Raw genomic sequence first — 24563 nt, 5'->3', positions numbered from 1 at the left:
ACATCAGAGGCAGCACATGAGAGGGGCTAAGTGCATCAACAGTCCATGGCAAGGCACAGAGCAGGTACATCTGAGGCAGCACATGAGAGGGGCTAAGTGCATCAACAGTACATGGCAAGGCACAGAGCAGGTACATCAGAGGCAGCACATGAGAGGGGCTAAGTGCATCAACAGTCCATGGCAAGGCACAGAGCAGGTACATCTGAGGCAGACCATGAGAGAGGCTAAGTGCATCAACAGTACATAGCAAGGCACAGAGCAGCTACATCTGAGGCAGCACATGAGAGGGGCCAAGTGCATCAACTGTCCATAGCAAGGCACGGGTACATCGGAGGTAGCACATGAGAGGGCACAATGCAGTATCAGAACAGCAACAGGGCAGTGTCCATAACAGAGCAGGTACATCAGAGGCAGCACATGAGAGGGGCTAAGTGCATCAACAGTCAATGGCAAGGCACAGAGCAGGTACATCTGAGGCAGCACATGAGACGGTACAATGCAGTATCAGAACAGCAACAGGGCAGTGTTCATAACAGAGCAGGTACATCAGAGGCAGCATATGAGAGGGCACAATGCAGTATCATAGCAGCAACAGGGCAGTGTCCATAACAGAGCAGGTACATCAGAGGCAGCACATGAGAGGGCACAATGCAGTATCAGAACAGCAACAGGGCAGTGTCCATAACAGAGCAGGTACATCAGAGGCAGCACATGAGAGGGGCTAAGTGCATCAACAGTCCATGGCAAGGCACAGAGCAGGTACATCTGAGGCAGCACATGAGAGGGGCTAAGTGCATCAACAGTACATGGCAAGGCACAGAGCAGGTACATCAGAGGCAGCACATGAGAGGGGCTAAGTGCATCAACAGTCCATGGCAAGGCACAGAGCAGGTACATCTGAGGCAGCACATGAGAGGGGCTAAGTGCATCAACAGTCCATGGCAAGGCACAGAGCAGGTACATCAGAGGCAGCACATGAGAGGGGCTAAGTGCATCAACTGTCCATTTCAAGGCACAGAGCAGGTAAATCAGAGGCAGCACATGAGAGGGGCTCAGTGCATCAACAGTACATGGCAAGGCACAGAGCAGGTACATCTGAGGAAGCACATGAGAGGGGCCAAGTGCATCAACAGTCCATAGCAAGGCACAGGTACACCAGAGGCAGCACATGAGAGGGCACAATGCAGTATCAGAACAGCAACAGGGCAGTGTCCATTACAGAGCAGGTGCATCAGAGGCAGCACATGAGAGGGGCTAAGTGCATCAACAGTCCATGGCAAGGCACAGAGCAGGTACATCTGAGGCAGCACATGAGAGGGCACAACGCAGTATCAGAACAGCAAAAGGGCCGTGTTCATAACAGAGCAGGTACATCGGAGGCAGCACATGAGAGGGCACAGTGCAGTATCAGAACAGCAACAGGGCAGTGTCCATGACAGAGCAGGTACATCAGAGGCAGCACATGAGAGGCGCTAAGTGCATCAACAGTCCATGGCAAGGCACAGAGTAGGTACATCTGAGGCAGCACATGAGAGGGGCTAAGTGCATCAACAGTCCATGGCAAGGCACAGAGCAGGCACATCAGAGGAAGCACATGAGAGGGGCTAAGTGCATCAACAGTCCATGACAAGGCACAGAGCAGGTACATCTGAGGCAGCACATGAGAGGGGCTAGTGCATCAACAGTCCATGGCAAGGCACAGAGCAGGTACATCAGAGGCAGCACATGAGAGGGGCTAAGTGCATAAACAGTCCAAGGCAAGGCACAGAGCAGGTACATCTGAGGCAGCACATGAGAGGGGCTAAGTGCATCAACAGTCCATAGCAAGGCACAGGTACATCAGAGGCAGCACATGAGAGGGCACAATGCAGTATCATGACAGCAACAGGGCAGTGTTCATAACAGAGCAGGTACATCAGAGGAAGCACATGAGAGGGCACAATGCAGTATCAGAACAGCAACAGGGCGGTGTCCATAGCAGAGCAGGTACATCAGAGGCAGCACATGAGAGGGGCTAAGTGCATCAACAGTCCATGGCAAGGCACAGAGCAGGTACATCTGAGGCAGCACATGAGAGGGGCTAAGTGCATCAACAGTCCATGGCAAGGCACAGAGCAGGTACATCAGAGGCAGCACATGAGAGGGGCTAATTGCATCAACAGTTCATAGCAAGGCACAGAGCAGGTACATCTGAGGCAGCACATGAGAGGGGCTAAGTGTAGCAACAGTACATGGCAAGGCACAGAACAGCTACATCTGAGGCAGCACATGAGAGGGGCTAAGTGCATCAACAGTCCATGGCAAGGCACAGAGCAGGTACATCAGAGGCAGCACATGAGAGGGGCTAAGTGCATCAACTGTCCATTTCAAGGCACAGAGCAGGTAAATCAGAGGCAGCACATGAGAGGGGCTAAGTGCATCAACAGTACATGGCAAGGCACAGAGCAGGTACATCTGAGGAAGCACATGAGAGGGGCCAAGTGCATCAACAGTCCATGGCAAGGCACAGAGCAGGTACATCAGAGGCAGCACATGAGAGGGGCTAAGTGCATCAACTGTCCATTTCAAGGCACAGAGCAGGTAAATCAGAGGCAGCACATGAGAGGGGCTCAGTGCATCAACAGTACATGGCAAGGCACAGAGCAGGTACATCTGAGGAAGCACATGAGAGGGGCCAAGTGCATCAACAGTCCATAGCAAGGCACAGGTACACCAGAGGCAGCACATGAGAGGGCACAATGCAGTATCAGAACAGCAACAGGGCAGTGTCCATTACAGAGCAGGTGCATCAGAGGCAGCACATGAGAGGGGCTAAGTGCATCAACAGTCCATGGCAAGGCACAGAGCAGGTACATCTGAGGCAGCACATGAGAGGGCACAACGCAGTATCAGAACAGCAAAAGGGCCGTGTTCATAACAGAGCAGGTACATCGGAGGCAGCACATGAGAGGGCACAGTGCAGTATCAGAACAGCAACAGGGCAGTGTCCATGACAGAGCAGGTACATCAGAGGCAGCACATGAGAGGCGCTAAGTGCATCAACAGTCCATGGCAAGGCACAGAGTAGGTACATCTGAGGCAGCACATGAGAGGGGCTAAGTGCATCAACAGTCCATGGCAAGGCACAGAGCAGGCACATCAGAGGAAGCACATGAGAGGGGCTAAGTGCATCAACAGTCCATGACAAGGCACAGAGCAGGTACATCTGAGGCAGCACATGAGAGGGGCTAGTGCATCAACAGTCCATGGCAAGGCACAGAGCAGGTACATCAGAGGCAGCACATGAGAGGGGCTAAGTGCATAAACAGTCCAAGGCAAGGCACAGAGCAGGTACATCTGAGGCAGCACATGAGAGGGGCTAAGTGCATCAACAGTCCATAGCAAGGCACAGGTACATCAGAGGCAGCACATGAGAGGGCACAATGCAGTATCATGACAGCAACAGGGCAGTGTTCATAACAGAGCAGGTACATCAGAGGAAGCACATGAGAGGGCACAATGCAGTATCAGAACAGCAACAGGGCGGTGTCCATAGCAGAGCAGGTACATCAGAGGCAGCACATGAGAGGGGCTAAGTGCATCAACAGTCCATGGCAAGGCACAGAGCAGGTACATCTGAGGCAGCACATGAGAGGGGCTAAGTGCATCAACAGTCCATGGCAAGGCACAGAGCAGGTACATCAGAGGCAGCACATGAGAGGGGCTAAGTGCATCAACAGTTCATAGCAAGGCACAGAGCAGGTACATCTGAGGCAGCACATGAGAGGGGCTAAGTGCAGCAACAGTACATTGCAAGGCACAGAACAGCTACATCTGAGGCAGCACATGAGAGGGGCCAAGTGCATCAACAGTCCATAGCAAGGCACGGGTACACAGAGGCAGCACATGAGAGGGCACAATGCAGTATCAGAACAGCAACAGGGCAGTGTCCATAACAGAGCAGGTACATCAGAGGCAGCACATGAGAGGGGCTAAGTGCATCAACAGTCCATGGCAAGGCACAGAGCAGGTACATCAGAGGCAGCACATAAGAGAGGCTAAGTGCATCAACAGTTCATAGCAAGGCACAGAGCAGGTACATCTTAGGCAGCACATGAGAGGGGCTAAGTGCATCAACAGTACATGGCAAGGCACAGAGCAGGTACATCTGAGGCAGCACATGAGAGAGGCTAAGTGCATCAACAGTACATGGCAAGGCACAGAGCAGCTACATCTGAGGCAGCACATGAGAGGGGCCAAGTGCATCAACTGTCCATAGCAAGGCACGGGTACATCAGAGGCAGCACATGAGAGGGCACAATGCAGTATCAGAACAGCAACAGGGCAGTGTCCATAACAGAGCAGGTACATCAGAGGCAGCACATGAGAGGGGCTAAGTGCATCAACAGTCCATGGCAAGGCACAGAGCAGGTACATCTGAGGCAGCACATGAGAGGGTACAATGCAGTATCAGAACAGCAACAGGGCAGTGTTCATAACAGAGCAGGTACATCAGAGGCAGCATATGAGAGGGCACAATGCAGTATCATAGCAGCAACAGGGCAGTGTCCATAACAGAGCAGGTACATCAGAGGCAGCACATGAGAGGGCACAATGCAGTATCAGAACAGCAACAGGGCAGTGTCCATAACAGAGCAGGTACATCAGAGGCAGCACATGAGAGGGGCTAAGTGCATCAACAGTCCATGGCAAGGCACAGAGCAGGTACATCTGAGGCAGCACATGAGAGGGGCTAAGTGCATCAACAGTACATGGCAAGGCACAGAGCAGGTACATCAGAGGCAGCACATGAGAGGGGCTAAGTGCATCAACAGTCCATGGCAAGGCACAGAGCAGGTACATCTGAGGGAAACCATGAGAGAGGCTAAGTGCATCAACAGTACATAGCAAGGCACAGAGCAGCTACATCTGAGGCAGCACATGAGAGGGGCCAAGTGCATCAACTGTCCATAGCAAGGCACGGGTACATCAGAGGCAGCACATGAGAGGGGCTAAGTGCATCAACAGTCAATGGCAAGGCACAGAGCAGGTACATCTGAGGCAGCACATGAGAGGGTACAATGCAGTATCAGAACAGCAACAGGGCAGTGTTCATAACAGAGCAGGTACATCAGAGGCAGCATATGAGAGGGCACAATGCAGTATCATAGCAGCAACAGGGCAGTGTCCATAACAGAGCAGGTACATCAGAGGCAGCACATGAGAGGGCACAATGCAGTATCAGAACAGCAACAGGGCAGTGTCCATAACAGAGCAGGTACATCAGAGGCAGCACATGAGAGGGGCTAAGTGCATCAACAGTCCATGGCAAGGCACAGAGCAGGTACATCTGAGGCAGCACATGAGAGGGGCTAAGTGCATCAACAGTACATGGCAAGGCACAGAGCAGGTACATCAGAGGCAGCACATGAGAGGGGCTAAGTGCATCAACAGTCCATGGCAAGGCACAGAGCAGGTACATCTGAGGCAGCACATGAGAGGGGCTAAGTGCATCAACAGTCCATGGCAAGGCACAGAGCAGGTACATCAGAGGCAGCACATGAGAGGGGCTAAGTGCATCAACTGTCCATTTCAAGGCACAGAGCAGGTAAATCAGAGGCAGCACATGAGAGGGGCTAAGTGCATCAACAGTACATGGCAAGGCACAGAGCAGGTACATCTGAGGAAGCACATGAGAGGGGCCAAGTGCATCAACAGTCCATAGCAAGGCACAGGTACACCAGAGGCAGCACATGAGAGGGCACAATGCAGTATCAGAACAGCAACAGGGCAGTGTCCATTACAGAGCAGGTGCATCAGAGGCAGCACATGAGAGGGGCTAAGTGCATCAACAGTCCATGGCAAGGCACAGAGCAGGTACATCTGAGGCAGCACATGAGAGGGCACAACGCAGTATCAGAACAGCAAAAGGGCCGTGTTCATAACAGAGCAGGTACATCGGAGGCAGCACATGAGAGGGCACAGTGCAGTATCAGAACAGCAACAGGGCAGTGTCCATGACAGAGCAGGTACATCAGAGGCAGCACATGAGAGGCGCTAAGTGCATCAACAGTCCATGGCAAGGCACAGAGTAGGTACATCTGAGGCAGCACATGAGAGGGGCTAAGTGCATCAACAGTCCATGGCAAGGCACAGAGCAGGCACATCAGAGGAAGCACATGAGAGGGGCTAAGTGCATCAACAGTCCATGACAAGGCACAGAGCAGGTACATCTGAGGCAGCACATGAGAGGGGCTAGTGCATCAACAGTCCATGGCAAGGCACAGAGCAGGTACATCAGAGGCAGCACATGAGAGGGGCTAAGTGCATAAACAGTCCAAGGCAAGGCACAGAGCAGGTACATCTGAGGCAGCACATGAGAGGGGCTAAGTGCATCAACAGTCCATAGCAAGGCACAGGTACATCAGAGGCAGCACATGAGAGGGCACAATGCAGTATCATGACAGCAACAGGGCAGTGTTCATAACAGAGCAGGTACATCACAGGAAGCACATGAGAGGGCACAATGCAGTATCAGAACAGCAACAGGGCGGTGTCCATAGCAGAGCAGGTACATCAGAGGCAGCACATGAGAGGGGCTAAGTGCATCAACAGTCCATGGCAAGGCACAGAGCAGGTACATCTGAGGCAGCACATGAGAGGGGCTAAGTGCATCAACAGTCCATGGCAATGCACAGAGCAGGTACATCAGAGGCAGCACATGAGAGGGGCTAAGTGCATCAACAGTTCATAGCAAGGCACAGAGCAGGTACATCTGAGGCAGCACATGAGAGGGGCTAAGTGCAGCAACAGTACATGGCAAGGCACAGAACAGCTACATCTGAGGCAGCACATGAGAGGGGCCAAGTGCATCAACAGTCCATAGCAAGGCACGGGTACATCAGAGGCAGCACATGAGAGGGCACAATGCAGTATCAGAACAGCAACAGGGCAGTGTCCATAACAGAGCAGGTACATCAGAGGCAGCACATTAGAGGGGCTAAGTGCATCAACAGTCCATGGCAAGGCACAGAGCAGATACATCTGAGGCAGCACATGAGAGGGGCTAAGTGCATCAACAGTCCATGGCAAGGCACAGAGCAGGTACATCAGAGGCAGCACATGAGAGGGGCTAAGTGCATCAACAGTTCATAGCAAGGCACAGAGCAGGTACATCTGAGGCAGCACATGAGAGGGGCTAAGTGCATCAACAGTACATGGCAAGGCACAGAGCAGGTACATCTGAGGCAGCACATGAGAGAGGCTAAGTGCATCAACAGTACATGACAAGGCACAGAGCAGCTACATCTGAGGCAGCACATGAGAGGGGCCAAGTGCATCAACTGTCCATGGCAAGGCACAGAGCAGGTACATCTGAGGCAGCACATGAGAGGGCACAACGCAGTATCAGAACAGCAAAAGGGCCGTGTTCATAACAGAGCAGGTACATCGGAGGCAGCACATGAGAGGGCACAGTGCAGTATCAGAACAGCAACAGGGCAGTGTCCATGACAGAGCAGGTACATCAGAGGCAGCACATAAGAGGCGCTAAGTGCATCAACAGTCCATGGCAAGGCACAGAGTAGGTACATCTGAGGCAGCACATGAGAGGGGCTAAGTGCATCAACAGTCCATGGCAAGGCACAGAGCAGGCACATCAGAGGAAGCACATGAGAGGGGCTAAGTGCATCAACAGTCCATGACAAGGCACAGAGCAGGTACATCTGAGGCAGCACATGAGAGGGGCTAGTGCATCAACAGTCCATGGCAAGGCACAGAGCAGGTACATCAGAGGCAGCACATGAGAGGGGCTAAGTGCATAAACAGTCCAAGGCAAGGCACAGAGCAGGTACATCTGAGGCAGCACATGAGAGGGGCTAAGTGCATCAAAAGTCCATAGCAAGGCACAGGTACATCAGAGGCAGCACATGAGAGGGCACAATGCAGTATCATGACAGCAACAGGGCAGTGTTCATAACAGAGCAGGTACATCAGAGGAAGCACATGAGAGGGCACAATGCAGTATCAGAACAGCAACAGGGCGGTGTCCATAGCAGAGCAGGTACATCAGAGGCAGCACATGAGAGGGGCTAAGTGCATCAACAGTCCATGGCAAGGCACAGAGCAGGTACATCTGAGGCAGCACATGAGAGGGGCTGAGTGCATCAACAGTCCATGGCAAGGCACAGAGCAGGTACATCTTAGGCAGCACATGAGAGGGGCTAAGTGCATCAACAGTACATGGCAAGGCACAGAGCAGGTACATCTGAGGCAGCACATGAGAGAGGCTAAGTGCATCAACAGTACATGGCAAGGCACAGAGCAGCTACATCTGAGGCAGCACATGAGAGGGGCCAAGTGCATCAACTGTCCATAGCAAGGCACGGGTACATCAGAGGCAGCACATGAGAGGGCACAATGCAGTATCAGAACAGCAACAGGGCAGTGTCTATAACAGAGCAGGTACATCAGAGGCAGCACATGAGAGGGGCTAAGTGCATCAACAGTCCATGGCAAGGCACAGAGCAGGTACATCTGAGGCAGCACATGAGAGGGTACAATGCAGTATCAGAACAGCAACAGGGCAGTGTTCATAACAGAGCAGGTACATCAGAGGCAGCATATGAGAGGGCACAATGCAGTATCATAGCAGCAACAGGGCAGTGTCCATAACAGAGCAGGTACATCAGAGGCAGCACATGAGAGGGCACAATGCAGTATCAGAACAGCAACAGGGCAGTGTCCATAACAGAGCAGGTACATCAGAGGCAGCACATGAGAGGGGCTAAGTGCATCAACAGTCCATGGCAAGGCACAGAGCAGGTACATCTGAGGCAGCACATGAGAGGGGCTAAGTGCATCAACAGTACATGGCAAGGCACAGAGCAGGTACATCAGAGGCAGCACATGAGAGGGGCTAAGTGCATCAACAGTCCATGGCAAGGCACAGAGCAGGTACATCTGAGGGAAACCATGAGAGAGGCTAAGTGCATCAACAGTACATAGCAAGGCACAGAGCAGCTACATCTGAGGCAGCACATGAGAGGGGCCAAGTGCATCAACTGTCCATAGCAAGGCACGGGTACATCAGAGGCAGCACATGAGAGGGGCTAAGTGCATCAACAGTCAATGGCAAGGCACAGAGCAGGTACATCTGAGGCAGCACATGAGAGGGTACAATGCAGTATCAGAACAGCAACAGGGCAGTGTTCATAACAGAGCAGGTACATCAGAGGCAGCATATGAGAGGGCACAATGCAGTATCATAGCAGCAACAGGGCAGTGTCCATAACAGAGCAGGTACATCAGATGCAGCACATGAGAGGGCACAATGCAGTATCAGAACAGCAACAGGGCAGTGTCCATAACAGAGCAGGTACATCAGAGGCAGCACATGAGAAGGGCTAAGTGCATCAACAGTCCATGGCAAGGCACAGAGCAGGTACATCTGAGGCAGCACATGAGAGGGGCTAAGTGCATCAACAGTACATGGCAAGGCACAGAGCAGGTACATCAGAGGCAGCACATGAGAGGGGCTAAGTGCATCAACAGTCCATGGCAAGGCACAGAGCAGGTACATCTGAGGCAGCACATGAGAGGGGCTAAGTGCATCAACAGTCCATGGCAAGGCACAGAGCAGGTACATCAGAGGCAGCACATGAGAGGGGCTAAGTGCATCAACTGTCCATTTCAAGGCACAGAGCAGGTAAATCAGAGGCAGCACATGAGAGGGGCTAAGTGCATCAACAGTACATGGCAAGGCACAGAGCAGGTACATCTGAGGAAGCACATGAGAGGGGCCAAGTGCATCAACAGTCCATAGCAAGGCACAGGTACACCAGAGGCAGCACATGAGAGGGCACAATGCAGTATCAGAACAGCAACAGGGCAGTGTCCATTACAGAGCAGGTGCATCAGAGGCAGCACATGAGAGGGGCTAAGTGCATCAACAGTCCATGGCAAGGCACAGAGCAGGTACATCTGAGGCAGCACATGAGAGGGCACAACGCAGTATCAGAACAGCAAAAGGGCCGTGTTCATAACAGAGCAGGTACATCGGAGGCAGCACATGAGAGGGCACAGTGCAGTATCAGAACAGCAACAGGGCAGTGTCCATGACAGAGCAGGTACATCAGAGGCAGCACATGAGAGGCGCTAAGTGCATCAACAGTCCATGGCAAGGCACAGAGTAGGTACATCTGAGGCAGCACATGAGAGGGGCTAAGTGCATCAACAGTCCATGGCAAGGCACAGAGCAGGCACATCAGAGGAAGCACATGAGAGGGGCTAAGTGCATCAACAGTCCATGACAAGGCACAGAGCAGGTACATCTGAGGCAGCACATGAGAGGGGCTAGTGCATCAACAGTCCATGGCAAGGCACAGAGCAGGTACATCAGAGGCAGCACATGAGAGGGGCTAAGTGCATAAACAGTCCAAGGCAAGGCACAGAGCAGGTACATCTGAGGCAGCACATGAGAGGGGCTAAGTGCAGCAACAGTACAATGCAAGGCACAGAACAGCTACATCTGAGGCAGCACATGAGAGGGGCCAAGTGCATCAACAGTCCATAGCAAGGCACAGAGCAGGTACATCTGAGGCAGCACATGAGAGGGGCTAAGTGCATCAACAGTCCATGGCAAGGCACAGAGCAGGTACATCAGAGGCAGCACATGAGAGGGGCTAAGTGCATCAACAGTTCATAGCAAGGCACAGAGCAGGTACATCTGAGGCAGCACATGAGAGGGGCTAAGTGCAGCAACAGTACATTGCAAGGCACAGAACAGCTACATCTGAGGCAGCACATGAGAGGGGCCAAGTGCATCAACAGTCCATGGCAAGGCACAGAGCAGGTACATCTGAGGCAGCACATGAGAGGGGCTAAGTGCATCAACAGTCCATGGCAAGGCACAGAGCAGGTACATCAGAGGCAGCACATGAGAGGGGCTAAGTGCATCAACAGTTCATAGCAAGGCACAGAGCAGGTACATCTGAGGCAGCACATGAGAGGGGCTAAGTGCAGCAACAGTACATTGCAAGGCACAGAACAGCTACATCTGAGGCAGCACATGAGAGGGGCCAAGTGCATCAACAGTCCATAGCAAGGCACGGGTACACAGAGGCAGCACATGAGAGGGCACAATGCAGTATCAGAACAGCAACAGGGCAGTGTCCATAACAGAGCAGGTACATCAGAGGCAGCACATGAGAGGGGCTAAGTGCATCGACAGTCCATGGCAAGGCACAGAGCAGGTACATCAGAGGCAGCACATAAGAGGGGCTAAGTGCATCAACAGTTCATAGCAAGGCACAGAGCAGGTACATCTTAGGCAGCACATGAGAGGGGCTAAGTGCATCAACAGTACATGGCAAGGCACAGAGCAGGTACATCTGAGGCAGCACATGAGAGAGGCTAAGTGCATCAACAGTACATGGCAAGGCACAGAGCAGCTACATCTGAGGCAGCACATGAGAGGGGCCAAGTGCATCAACTGTCCATAGCAAGGCACGGGTACATCAGAGGCAGCACATGAGAGGGCACAATGCAGTATCAGAACAGCAACAGGGCAGTGTCCATAACAGAGCAGGTACATCAGAGGCAGCACATGAGAGGGGCTAAGTGCATCAACAGTCCATGGCAAGGCACAGAGCAGGTACATCTGAGGCAGCACATGAGAGGGTACAATGCAGTATCAGAACAGCAACAGGGCAGTGTTCATAACGGAGCAGGTACATCAGAGGCAGCACATGAGAGGGCACAATGCAGTATCATAGCAGCAACAGGGCAGTGTCCATAACAGAGCAGGTACATCAGAGGCAGCACATGAGAGGGCACAATGCAGTATCAGAACAGCAACAGGGCAGTGTCCATAACAGAGCAGGTACATCAGAGGCAGCACATGAGAGGGGCTAAGTGCATCAACAGTCCATGGCAAGGCACAGAGCAGGTACATCTGAGGCAGCACATGAGAGGGGCTAAGTGCATCAACAGTACATGGCAAGGCACAGAGCAGGTACATCAGAGGCAGCACATGAGAGGGGCTAAGTGCATCAACAGTCCATGGCAAGGCACAGAGCAGGTACATCTGAGGGAAACCATGAGAGAGGCTAAGTGCATCAACAGTACATAGCAAGGCACAGAGCAGCTACATCTGAGGCAGCACATGAGAGGGGCCAAGTGCATCAACTGTCCATAGCAAGGCACGGGTACATCAGAGGCAGCACATGAGAGGGGCTAAGTGCATCAACAGTCAATGGCAAGGCACAGAGCAGGTACATCTGAGGCAGCACATGAGAGGGTACAATGCAGTATCAGAACAGCAACAGGGCAGTGTTCATAACAGAGCAGGTACATCAGAGGCAGCATATGAGAGGGCACAATGCAGTATCATAGCAGCAACAGGGCAGTGTCCATAACAGAGCAGGTACATCAGAGGCAGCACATGAGAGGGCACAATGCAGTATCAGAACAGCAACAGGGCAGTGTCCATAACAGAGCAGGTACATCAGAGGCAGCACATGAGAGGGGCTAAGTGCATCAACAGTCCATGGCAAGGCACAGAGCAGGTACATCTGAGGCAGCACATGAGAGGGGCTAAGTGCATCAACAGTACATGGCAAGGCACAGAGCAGGTACATCAGAGGCAGCACATGAGAGGGGCTAAGTGCATCAACAGTCCATGGCAAGGCACAGAGCAGGTACATCTGAGGCAGCACATGAGAGGGGCTAAGTGCATCAACAGTCCATGGCAAGGCACAGAGCAGGTACATCAGAGGCAGCACATGAGAGGGGCTAAGTGCATCAACTGTCCATTTCAAGGCACAGAGCAGGTAAATCAGAGGCAGCACATGAGAGGGGCTAAGTGCATCAACAGTACATGGCAAGGCACAGAGCAGGTACATCTGAGGAAGCACATGAGAGGGGCCAAGTGCATCAACAGTCCATAGCAAGGCACAGGTACACCAGAGGCAGCACATGAGAGGGCACAATGCAGTATCAGAACAGCAACAGGGCAGTGTCCATTACAGAGCAGGTGCATCAGAGGCAGCACATGAGAGGGGCTAAGTGCATCAACAGTCCATGGCAAGGCACAGAGCAGGTACATCTGAGGCAGCACATGAGAGGGCACAACGCAGTATCAGAACAGCAAAAGGGCCGTGTTCATAACAGAGCAGGTACATCGGAGGCAGCACATGAGAGGGCACAGTGCAGTATCAGAACAGCAACAGGGGAGTGTCCATGACAGAGCAGGTACATCAGAGGCAGCACATGAGAGGCGCTAAGTGCATCAACAGTCCATGGCAAGGCACAGAGTAGGTACATCTGAGGCAGCACATGAGAGGGGCTAAGTGCATCAATAGTCCATGGCAAGGCACAGAGCAGGCACATCAGAGGAAGCACATGAGAGGGGCTAAGTGCATCAACAGTCCATGACAAGGCACAGAGCAGGTACATCTGAGGCAGCACATGAGAGGGGCTAGTGCATCAACAGTCCATGGCAAGGCACAGAGCAGGTACATCAGAGGCAGCACATGAGAGGGGCTAAGTGCATAAACAGTCCAAGGCAAGGCACAGAGCAGGTACATCTGAGGCAGCACATGAGAGGGGCTAAGTGCATCAACAGTCCATAGCAAGGCACAGGTACATCAGAGGCAGCACATGAGAGGGCACAATGCAGTATCATGACAGCAACAGGGCAGTGTTCATAACAGAGCAGGTACATCACAGGAAGCACATGAGAGGGCACAATGCAGTATCAGAACAGCAACAGGGCGGTGTCCATAGCAGAGCAGGTACATCAGAGGCAGCACATGAGAGGGGCTAAGTGCATCAACAGTCCATGGCAAGGCACAGAGCAGGTACATCTGAGGCAGCACATGAGAGGGGCTAAGTGCATCAACAGTCCATGGCAAGGCACAGAGCAGGTACATCAGAGGCAGCACATGAGAGGGGCTAAGTGCATCAACAGTTCATAGCAAGGCACAGAGCAGGTACATCTGAGGCAGCACATGAGAGGGGCTAAGTGCAGCAACAGTACATGGCAAGGCACAGAACAGCTACATCTGAGGCAGCACATGAGAGGGGCCAAGTGCATCAACAGTCCATAGCAAGGCACGGGTACATCAGAGGCAGCACATGAGAGGGCACAATGCAGTATCAGAACAGCAACAGGGCAGTGTCCATAACAGAGCAGGTACATCAGAGGCAGCACATTAGAGGGGCTAAGTGCATCAACAGTCCATGGCAAGGCACAGAGCAGATACATCTGAGGCAGCACATGAGAGGGGCTAAGTGCATCAACAGTCCATGGCAAGGCACAGAGCAGGTACATCAGAGGCAGCACATGAGAGGGGCTAAGTGCATCAACAGTTCATAGCAAGGCACAGAGCAGGTACATCTGAGGCAGCACATGAGAGGGGCTAAGTGCATCAACAGTACATGGCAAGGCACAGAGCAGGTACATCTGAGGCAGCACATGAGAGAGGCTAAGTGCATCAACAGTACATGACAAGGCACAGAGCAGCTACATCTGAGGCAGCACATGAGAGGGGCCAAGTGCATCAACTGTCCATAGCAAGGCACGGGTACATCAGAGGCAGCACATGAGAGGGCACAATGCAGTATCAGAACAGCAACAGGGCAGTGTCCATAACAGAGCAGGTACATCAGAGGCAGCACATGAGAGGGGCTAAGTGCATCAACAGTCCATGGCAAGGCACAGAGCAGGTACATCTGAGGCAGCACATGAGAGGGTACAATGCAGTATCAGAACAGCAACAGGGCAGCGTTCATAACAGAGCAGGTACATCAGAGGCAGCATATGAAAGGGCACAATGCAGTATCATAGCAGCAACAGGGCAGTGTCCATAACAGAGCAGGTACATCAGAGGCAGCACATGAGATGGCACAATGCAGTATCAGAACAGCAACAGGGCAGTGTCCATAACTGAGCAGGTACATCAGAGGCAGCACATGAGAGGGGCTAAGTGCATCAACAGTCCATGGCAAGGCACAGAGCAGGTACATCTGAGGCAGCACATGAGAGGGGCTAGGTGCATCAACAGTACATGGCAAGGCACAGAGCAGGTACATCAGAGGCAGCACATGAGAGGGGCTAAGTGCATCAACAGTCCATGGCAAGGCACAGAGCAGGTACATCTGAGGCAGCACATGAGAGAGGCTAAGTGCATCAACAGTACATGGCAAGGCACAGAGCAGCTACATCTGAGGCAGCACATGAGAGGGGCCAAGTGCATCAACTGTCCATAGCAAGGCACGGGTACATCAGAGGCAGCACATGAGAGGGCACAATGCAGTATCAGAACAGCAACAGGGCAGTGTCCATAACAGAGCAGGTACATCAGAGGCAGCACATGAGAGGGGCTAAGTGCATCAACAATCCATGGCAAGGCACAGAGCAGGTACATCTGAGGCAGCACATGAGAGGGTACAATGCAGTATCAGAACAGCAACAGGGCAGTGTTCATAACAGAGCAGGTACATCAGAGGCAGCATATGAGAGGGCACAATGCAGTATCATAGCAGCAACAGGGCAGTGTCCATAACAGAGCAGGTACATCAGAGGCAGCACATGAGAGGGCACAATGCAGTATCAGAACAGCAACAGGGCAGTGTCCATAACAGAGCAGGTACATCAGAGGCAGCACATGAGAGGGGCTAAGTGCATCAACAGTCCATGGCAAGGCACAGAGCAGGTAAATCTGAGGCAGCACATGAGAGGGGCTAAGTGCATCAACAGTACATGGCAAGGCACAGAGCAGGTACATCAGAGGCAGCACATGAGAGGGGCTAAGTGCATCAACAGTCCATGGCAAGGCACAGAGCAGGTACATCTGAGGCAGCACATGAGAGGGGCTAAGTGCATCAACAGTACATGGCAAGGCACAGAGCAGGTACATCAGAGGCAGCACATGAGAGGGGCTAAGTGCATCAACTGTCCATTTCAAGGCACAGAGCAGGTAAATCAGAGGCAGCACATGAGAGGGGCTAAGTGCATCAACAGTACATGGCAAGGCACAGAGCAGGTACATCTGAGGAAGCACATGAGAGGGGCCAAGTGCATCAACAGTCCATAGCAAGGCACAGGTACACCAGAGGCAGCACATGAGAGGGCACAATGCAGTATCAGAACAGCAACAGGGCAGTGTCCATAACAGAGCAGGTGCATCAGAGGCAGCACATGAGAGGGGCTAAGTGCATCAACAGTCCATGGCAAGGCACAGAGCAGGTACATCTGAGGCAGCACATGAGAGGGCACAACGCAGTATCAGAACAGCAACAGGGCAGTGTTCATAACAGAGCAGGTACATCAGAGGCACCACATGAGAGGGCACAATGCAGTATCATAACAGCAACAGAGCAGTGTTCATAACAGAGCAGGTACATCGGAGGCAGCACATGAGAGGGCACAGTGCAGTATCAGAACAGCAACAGGGCAGTGTCCATGACAGAGCAGGTACATCAGCGGCAGCACATGAGAGGCGCTAAGTGCATCAACAGTCCATGGCAAGGCACAGAGTAGGTACATCTGAGGCAGCACATGAGAGGGGCTAAGTGCATCAACAGTCCATGGCAAGGCACAGAGCAGGTACATCTGAGGCAGCACATGAGAGGGGCTAGTGCATCAACAGTCCATGGCAAGGCACAGAGCAGGCACATCAGAGGAAGCACATGAGAGGGGCTAAGTGCATCAACAGTCCATGACAAGGCACAGAGCAGGTACATCTGAGGCAGCACATGAGAGGGGCTAGTGCATCAACAGTCCATGGCAAGGCACAGAGCAGGTACATCAGAGGCAGCACATGAGAGGGGCTAAGTGCATAAACAGTCCAAGGCAAGGCACAGAGCAGGTACATCTGAGGCAGCACATGAGAGGGGCTAAGTGCATCAACAGTCCATAGCAAGGCACAGGTACATCAGAGGCAGCACATGAGATGGCACAATGCAGTATCATGACAGCAACAGGGCAGTGTTCATAACAGAGCAGGTACATCAGAGGAAGCACATGAGAGGGCACAATGCAGTATCAGAACAGCAACAGGGCGGTGTCCATAGCAGAGCAGGTACATCAGAGGCAGCACATGAGAGGGGCTAAGTGCATCAACAGTCCATGGCAAGGCACAGAGCAGGTACATCTGAGGCAGCACATGAGAGGGGCTAAGTGCATCAACAGTCCATGGCAAGGCACAGAGCAGGTACATCTGAGGCAGCACATGAGAGGGGCTAAGTGCAGCAACAGTACATGGCAAGGCACAGAACAGCTACATCTGAGGCAGCACATGAGAGGGGCCAAGTGCATCAACAGTCCATAGCAAGGCACGGGTACATCAGAGGCAGCACATGAGAGGGCACAATGCAGTATCAGAACAGCAACAGGGCAGTGTCCATAACAGAGCAGGTACATCAGAGGCAGCACATGAGAGGGGCTAAGTGCATCAACAGTCCATGGCAAGGCACAGAGCAGATACATCTGAGGCAGCACATGAGAGGGGCTAAGTGCATCAACAGTCCATGGCAAGGCACAGAGCAGGTACATCAGAGGCAGCACATGAGAGGGGCTAAGTGCATCAACAGTTCATAGCAAGGCACAGAGCAGGTACATCTGAGGCAGCACATGAGAGGGGCTAAGTGCATCAACAGTACATGGCAAGGCACAGAGCAGGTACATCTGAGGCAGCACATGAGAGAGGCTAAGTGCATCAACAGTACATGACAAGGCACAGAGCAGCTACATCTGAGGCAGCACATGAGAGGGGCCAAGTGCATCAACTGTCCATAGCAAGGCACGGGTACATCAGAGGCAGCACATGAGAGGGCACAATGCAGTATCAGAACAGCAACAGGGCAGTGTCCATAACAGAGCAGGTACATCAGAGGCAGCACATGAGAGGGGCTAAGTGCATCAACAATCCATGGCAAGGCACAGAGCAGGTACATCTGAGGCAGCACATGAGAGGGTACAATGCAGTATCAGAACAGCAACAGGGCAGTGTTCATAACAGAGCAGGTACATCAGAGGCAGCATATGAGAGGGCACAATGCAGTATCATAGCAGCAACAGGGCAGTGTCCATAACAGAGCAGGTACATCAGAGGCAGCACATGAGAGGGCACAATGCAGTATCAGAACAGCAACAGGGCAGTGTCCATAACAGAGCAGGTACATCAGAGGCAGCACATGAGAGGGGCTAAGTGCATCAACAGTCCATGGCAAGGCACAGAGCAGGTAAATCTGAGGCAGCACATGAGAGGGGCTAAGTGCATCAACAGTACATGGCAAGGCACAGAGCAGGTACATCAGAGGCAGCACATGAGAGGGGCTAAGTGCATCAACAGTCCATGGCAAGGCACAGAGCAGGTACATCTGAGGCAGCACATGAGAGGGGCTAAGTGCATCAACAGTACATGGCAAGGCACAGAGCAGGTACATCAGAGGCAGCACATGAGAGGGGCTAAGTGCATCAACTGTCCATTTCAAGGCACAGAGCAGGTAAATCAGAGGCAGCACATGAGAGGGGCTAAGTGCATCAACAGTACATGGCAAGGCACAGAGCAGGTACATCTGAGGAAGCACATGAGAGGGGCCAAGTGCATCAACAGTCCATAGCAAGGCACAGGTACACCAGAGGCAGCACATGAGAGGGCACAATGCAGTATCAGAACAGCAACAGGGCAGTGTCCATAACAGAGCAGGTGCATCAGAGGCAGCACATGAGAGGGGCTAAGTGCATCAACAGTCCATGGCAAGGCACAGAGCAGGTACATCTGAGGCAGCACATGAGAGGGCACAACGCAGTATCAGAACAGCAACAGGGCAGTGTTCATAACAGAGCAGGTACATCAGAGGCACCACATGAGAGGGCACAATGCAGTATCATAACAGCAACAGGGCAGTGTTCATAACAGAGCAGGTACATCGGAGGCAGCACATGAGAGGGCACAGTGCAGTATCAGAACAGCAACAGGGCAGTGTCCATGACAGAGCAGGTACATCAGCGGCAGCACATGAGAGGCGCTAAGTGCATCAACAGTCCATGGCAAGGCACAGAGTAGGTACATCTGAGGCAGCACATGAGAGGGGCTAAGTGCATCAACAGTCCATGGCAAGGCACAGAGCAGGTACATCTGAGGCAGCACATGAGAGGGGCTAGTGCATCAACAGTCCATGGCAAGGCACAGAGCAGGCACATCAGAGGAAGCACATGAGAGGGGCTAAGTGCATCAACAGTCCATGACAAGGCACAGAGCAGGTACATCTGAGGCAGCACATGAGAGGGGCTAGTGCATCAACAGTCCATGGCAAGGCACAGAGCAGGTACATCAGAGGCAGCACATGAGAGGGGCTAAGTGCATAAACAGTCCAAGGCAAGGCACAGAGCAGGTACATCTGAGGCAGCACATGAGAGGGGCTAAGTGCATCAACAGTCCATAGCAAGGCACAGGTACATCAGAGGCAGCACATGAGATGGCACAATGCAGTATCATGACAGCAACAGGGCAGTGTTCATAACAGAGCAGGTACATCAGAGGAAGCACATGAGAGGGCACAATGCAGTATCAGAACAGCAACAGGGCGGTGTCCATAGCAGAGCAGGTACATCAGAGGCAGCACATGAGAGGGGCTAAGTGCATCAACAGTCCATGGCAAGGCACAGAGCAGGTACATCTGAGGCAGCACATGAGAGGGGCTAAGTGCATCAACAGTCCATGGCAAGGCACAGAGCAGGTACATCTGAGGCAGCACATGAGAGGGGCTAAGTGCAGCAACAGTACATGGCAAGGCACAGAACAGCTACATCTGAGGCAGCACATGAGAGGGGCCAAGTGCATCAACAGTCCATAGCAAGGCACGGGTACATCAGAGGCAGCACATGAGAGGGCACAATGCAGTATCAGAACAGCAACAGGGCAGTGTCCATAACAGAGCAGGTACATCGGAGGCAGCACATGAGAGGGGCTAAGTGCATCAACAGTCCATGGCAAGGCACAGAGCAGATACATCTGAGGCAGCACATGAGAGGGGCTAAGTGCATCAACAGTCCATGGCAAGGCACAGAGCAGGTACATCAGAGGCAGCACATGAGAGGGGCTAAGTGCATCAACAGTTCATAGCAAGGCACAGAGCAGGTACATCTGAGGCAGCACATGAGAGGGGCTAAGTGCATCAACAGTACATGGCAAGGCACAGAGCAGGTACATCTGAGGCAGCACATGAGAGAGGCTAAGTGCATCAACAGTACATGACAAGGCACAGAGCAGCTACATCTGAGGCAGCACATGAGAGGGGCCAAGTGCATCAACTGTCCATAGCAAGGCACGGGTACATCAGAGGCAGCACATGAGAGGGCACAATGCAGTATCAGAACAGCAACAGGGCAGTGTCCATAACAGAGCAGGTACATCAGAGGCAGCACATGAGAGGGACTAAGAGCATCAACAGTCCATGGCAAGGCACAGAGCAGGTACATCTGAGGCAGCACATGAGAGGGTACAATGCAGTATCAGAACAGCAACAGGGCAGCGTTCATAACAGAGCAGGTACATCAGAGGCAGCATATGAGAGGGCACAATGCAGTATCATAGCAGCAACAGGGCAGTGTCCATAACAGAGCAGGTACATCAGAGGCAGCACATGAGAGGGCACAATGCAGTATCAGAACAGCAACAGGGCAGTGTCCATAACTGAGCAGGTACATCAGAGGCAGCACATGAGAGGGGCTAAGTGCATCAACAGTCCATGGCAAGGCACAGAGCAGGTACATCTGAGGCAGCACATGAGAGAGGCTAAGTGCATCAACAGTACATGGCAAGGCACAGAGCAGCTACATCTGAGGCAGCACATGAGAGGGGCCAAGTGCATCAACTGTCCATAGCAAGGCACGGGTACATCAGAGGCAGCACATGAGAGGGCACAATGCAGTATCAGAACAGCAACAGGGCAGTGTCCATAACAGAGCAGGTACATCAGAGGCAGCACATGAGAGGGGCTAAGTGCATCAACAATCCATGGCAAGGCACAGAGCAGGTACATCTGAGGCAGCACATGAGAGGGTACAATGCAGTATCAGAACAGCAACAGGGCAGTGTTCATAACAGAGCAGGTACATCAGAGGCAGCATATGAGAGGGCACAATGCAGTATCATAACAGCAACAGGGCAGTGTTCATAACAGAGCAGGTACATCGGAGGCAGCACATGAGAGGGCACAGTGCAGTATCAGAACAGCAACAGGGCAGTGTCCATAACAGAGCAGGTACATCAGAGGCAGCACATGAGAGGGGCTAAGTGCATCAACAGTCCATGGCAAGGCACAGAGCAGGTACATCTGAGGCAGCACATGAGAGGGGCTAAGTGCATCAACAGTACATGGCAAGGCACAGAGCAGGTACATCAGAGGCAGCACATGAGAGGGGCTAAGTGCATCAACAGTCCATGGCAAGGCACAGAGCAGGTACATCTGAGGCAGCACATGAGAGGGGCTAAGTGCATCAACAGTCCATGGCAAGGCACAGAGCAGGTACATCAGAGGCAGCACATGAGAGGGGCTAAGTGCATCAACTGTCCATTTCAAGGCACAGAGCAGGTAAATCAGAGGCAGCACATGAGAGGGGCTAAGTGCATCAACAGTACATGGCAAGGCACAGGTACACCAGAGGCAGCACATGAGAGGGCACAATGCAGTATCAGAACAGCAACAGGGCAGTGTCCATAACAGAGCAGGTGCATCAGAGGCAGCACATGAGAGGGGCTAAGTGCATCAACAGTCCATAGCAAGGCACAGGTACACCAGAGGCAGCACATGAGATGGCACAATGCAGTATCAGAACAGCAACAGGGCAGTGTCCATAACAGAGCAGGTGCATCAGAGGCAGCACATGAGAGGGGCTAAGTGCATCAACAGTCCATGGCAAGGCACAGAGCAGGTACATCTGAGGCAGCACATGAGAGGGCACAACGCAGTATCAGAACAGCAACAGGGCAGTGTTCATAACAGAGCAGGTACATGAGAGGCACCACATGAGAGGGCACAATGCAGTATCATAACAGCAACAGGGCAGTGTTCATAACAGAGCAGGTACATCGGAGGCAGCACATGAGAGGGCACAGTGCAGTATCAGAACAGCAACAGGGCAGTGTCCATGACAGAGCAGGTACATCAGAGGCAGCACATGAGAGGTGCTAAGTGCATCAACAGTCCATGGCAAGGCACAGAGTAGGTACATCTGAGGCAGCACATGAGAGGGGCTAAGTGCATCAACAGCCCATGGCAAGGCACAGAGCAGGCACATCAGAGGAAGCACATGAGAGGGGCTAAGTGCATCAACAGCCCATGGCAAGGCACAGAGCAGGTACATCAGAGGCAGCACATGAGAGGGGCTAAGTGCATAAACAGTCCAAGGCAAGGCACAGAGCAGGTACATCTGAGGCAGCACATGAGAGGGGCTAAGTGCATCAACAGTCCATAGCAAGGCACAGGTACATCAGAGGCAGCACATGAGAGGGCACAATGCAGTATCATGACAGCAACAGGGCAGTGTTCATAACAGAGCAGGTACATCAGAGGCAGCATATGAGAGGGCACAATGCAGTATCATAGCAGCAACAGGGCAGTGTCCATAACAGAGCAGGTACATCAGAGGCAGCACATGAGAGGGCACAATGCGGTATCAGAACAGCAACAGGGCGGTGTCCATAACAGAGCAGGTACATCAGAGGCAGCACATGAGAGGGGCTAAGTGCATCAACAGTCCATGGCAAGGCATAGAGCAGGTACATCTGAGGCAGCATATGAGAGGGGCTAAGTGCAGCAACAGTACATGGCAAGGCACAGAGCAGCTACATCTGAGGCAGCACATGAGAGGGGCCAAGTGCATCAACAGTCCATAGCAAGGCACAGGTACATCAGAGGCAGCACATGAGAGGGCACAATGCAGTATCAGAACAGCAACAGGGCAGTGTCCATAACAGAGCAGGTACATCAGAGGCAGCACATGAGAGGGGCTAAGTGCATCAACAGTCCATGGCAAGGCACAGAGCAGATACATCTGAGGCAGCACATGAGAGGGGCTAAGTGCAGCAACAGTCCATGGCAAGGCACAGAGCAGGTACATCAGAGGCAGCACATGAGAGGGGCTAAGTGCATCAACAGTTCATAGCAAGGCACAGAGCAGGTACATCTGAGGCAGCACATGAGAGGGGCTAAGTGCATCAACAGTACATGGCAAGGCACAGAGCAGGTACATCTGAGGCAGCACATGAGAGAGGCTAAGTGCATCAACAGTACATGGCAAGGCACAGAGCAGCTACATCTGAGGCAGCACATGAGAGGGGCCAAGTGCATCAACTGTCCATAGCAAGGCACGGGTACATCAGAGGCAGCACATGAGAGGGCACAATGCAGTATCAGAACAGCAACAGGGCAGTGTCTATAACAGAGCAGGTACATCAGAGGCAGCACATGAGAGGAGCTAAGTGCATCAACAGTCCATGGCAAGGCACAGAGCAGGTACATCTGAGGCAGCACATGAGAGGGTACAATGCAGTATCAGAACAGCAACAGGGCAGTGTTCATAACAGAGCAGGTACATCAGAGGCAGCATATGAGAGGGCACAATGCAGTATCATAGCAGCAACAGGGCAGTGTCCATAACAGAGCAGGTACATCAGAGGCAGCACATGAGAGGGCACAATGCAGTATCAGAACAGCAACAGGGCAGTGTCCATAACAGAGCAGGTACATCAGAGGCAGCACATGAGAGGGGCTAAGTGCATCAACAGTCCATGGCAAGGCACAGAGCAGGTACATCTGAGGCAGCACATGAGAGGGGCTAAGTGCATCAACAGTACATGGCAAGGCACAGAGCAGGTACATCAGAGGCAGCATATGAGAGGGGCTAAGTGCATCAACAGTCCATGGCAAGGCACAGAGCAGGTACATCTGAGGCAGCACATGAGAGAGGCTAAGTGCATCAACAGTCCATGGCAAGGCACAGAGCAGCTACATCTGAGGCAGCACATGAGAGGGGCCAAGTGCATCAACTGTCCATAGCAAGGCACGGGTACATCAGAGGCAGCACATGAGAGGGCACAATGCAGTATCAGAACAGCAACAGGACAGTGTCCATAACAGAGCAGGTACATCAGAGGCAGCACATGAGAGGGGATAAGTGCATCAACAGTCCATGGCAAGGCACAGAGCAGGTACATCTGAGGCAGCACATGAGAGGGTACAATGCAGTATCAGAACAGCAACAGGGCAGCGTTCATAACAGAGCAGGTACATCAGAGGCAGCATATGAAAGGGCACAATGCAGTATCATAGCAGCAACAGGGCAGTGTCCATAACAGAGCAGGTACATCAGAGGCAGCACATGAGATGGCACAATGCAGTATCAGAACAGCAACAGGGCAGTGTCCATAACTGAGCAGGTACATCAGAGGCAGCACATGAGAGGGGCTAAGTGCATCAACAGTCCATGGCAAGGCACAGAGCAGGTACATCTGAGGCAGCACATGAGAGGGGCTAAGTGCATCAACAGTACATGGCAAGGCACAGAGCAGGTA

This window comes from Lissotriton helveticus, chromosome 2_2 (genome assembly GCF_964261635.1).
Source record: "Lissotriton helveticus chromosome 2_2, aLisHel1.1, whole genome shotgun sequence".
Classification (NCBI taxonomy): Eukaryota; Metazoa; Chordata; class Amphibia; order Caudata; family Salamandridae; genus Lissotriton; species Lissotriton helveticus.
This window is presented reverse-complemented; position numbering follows the sequence as displayed.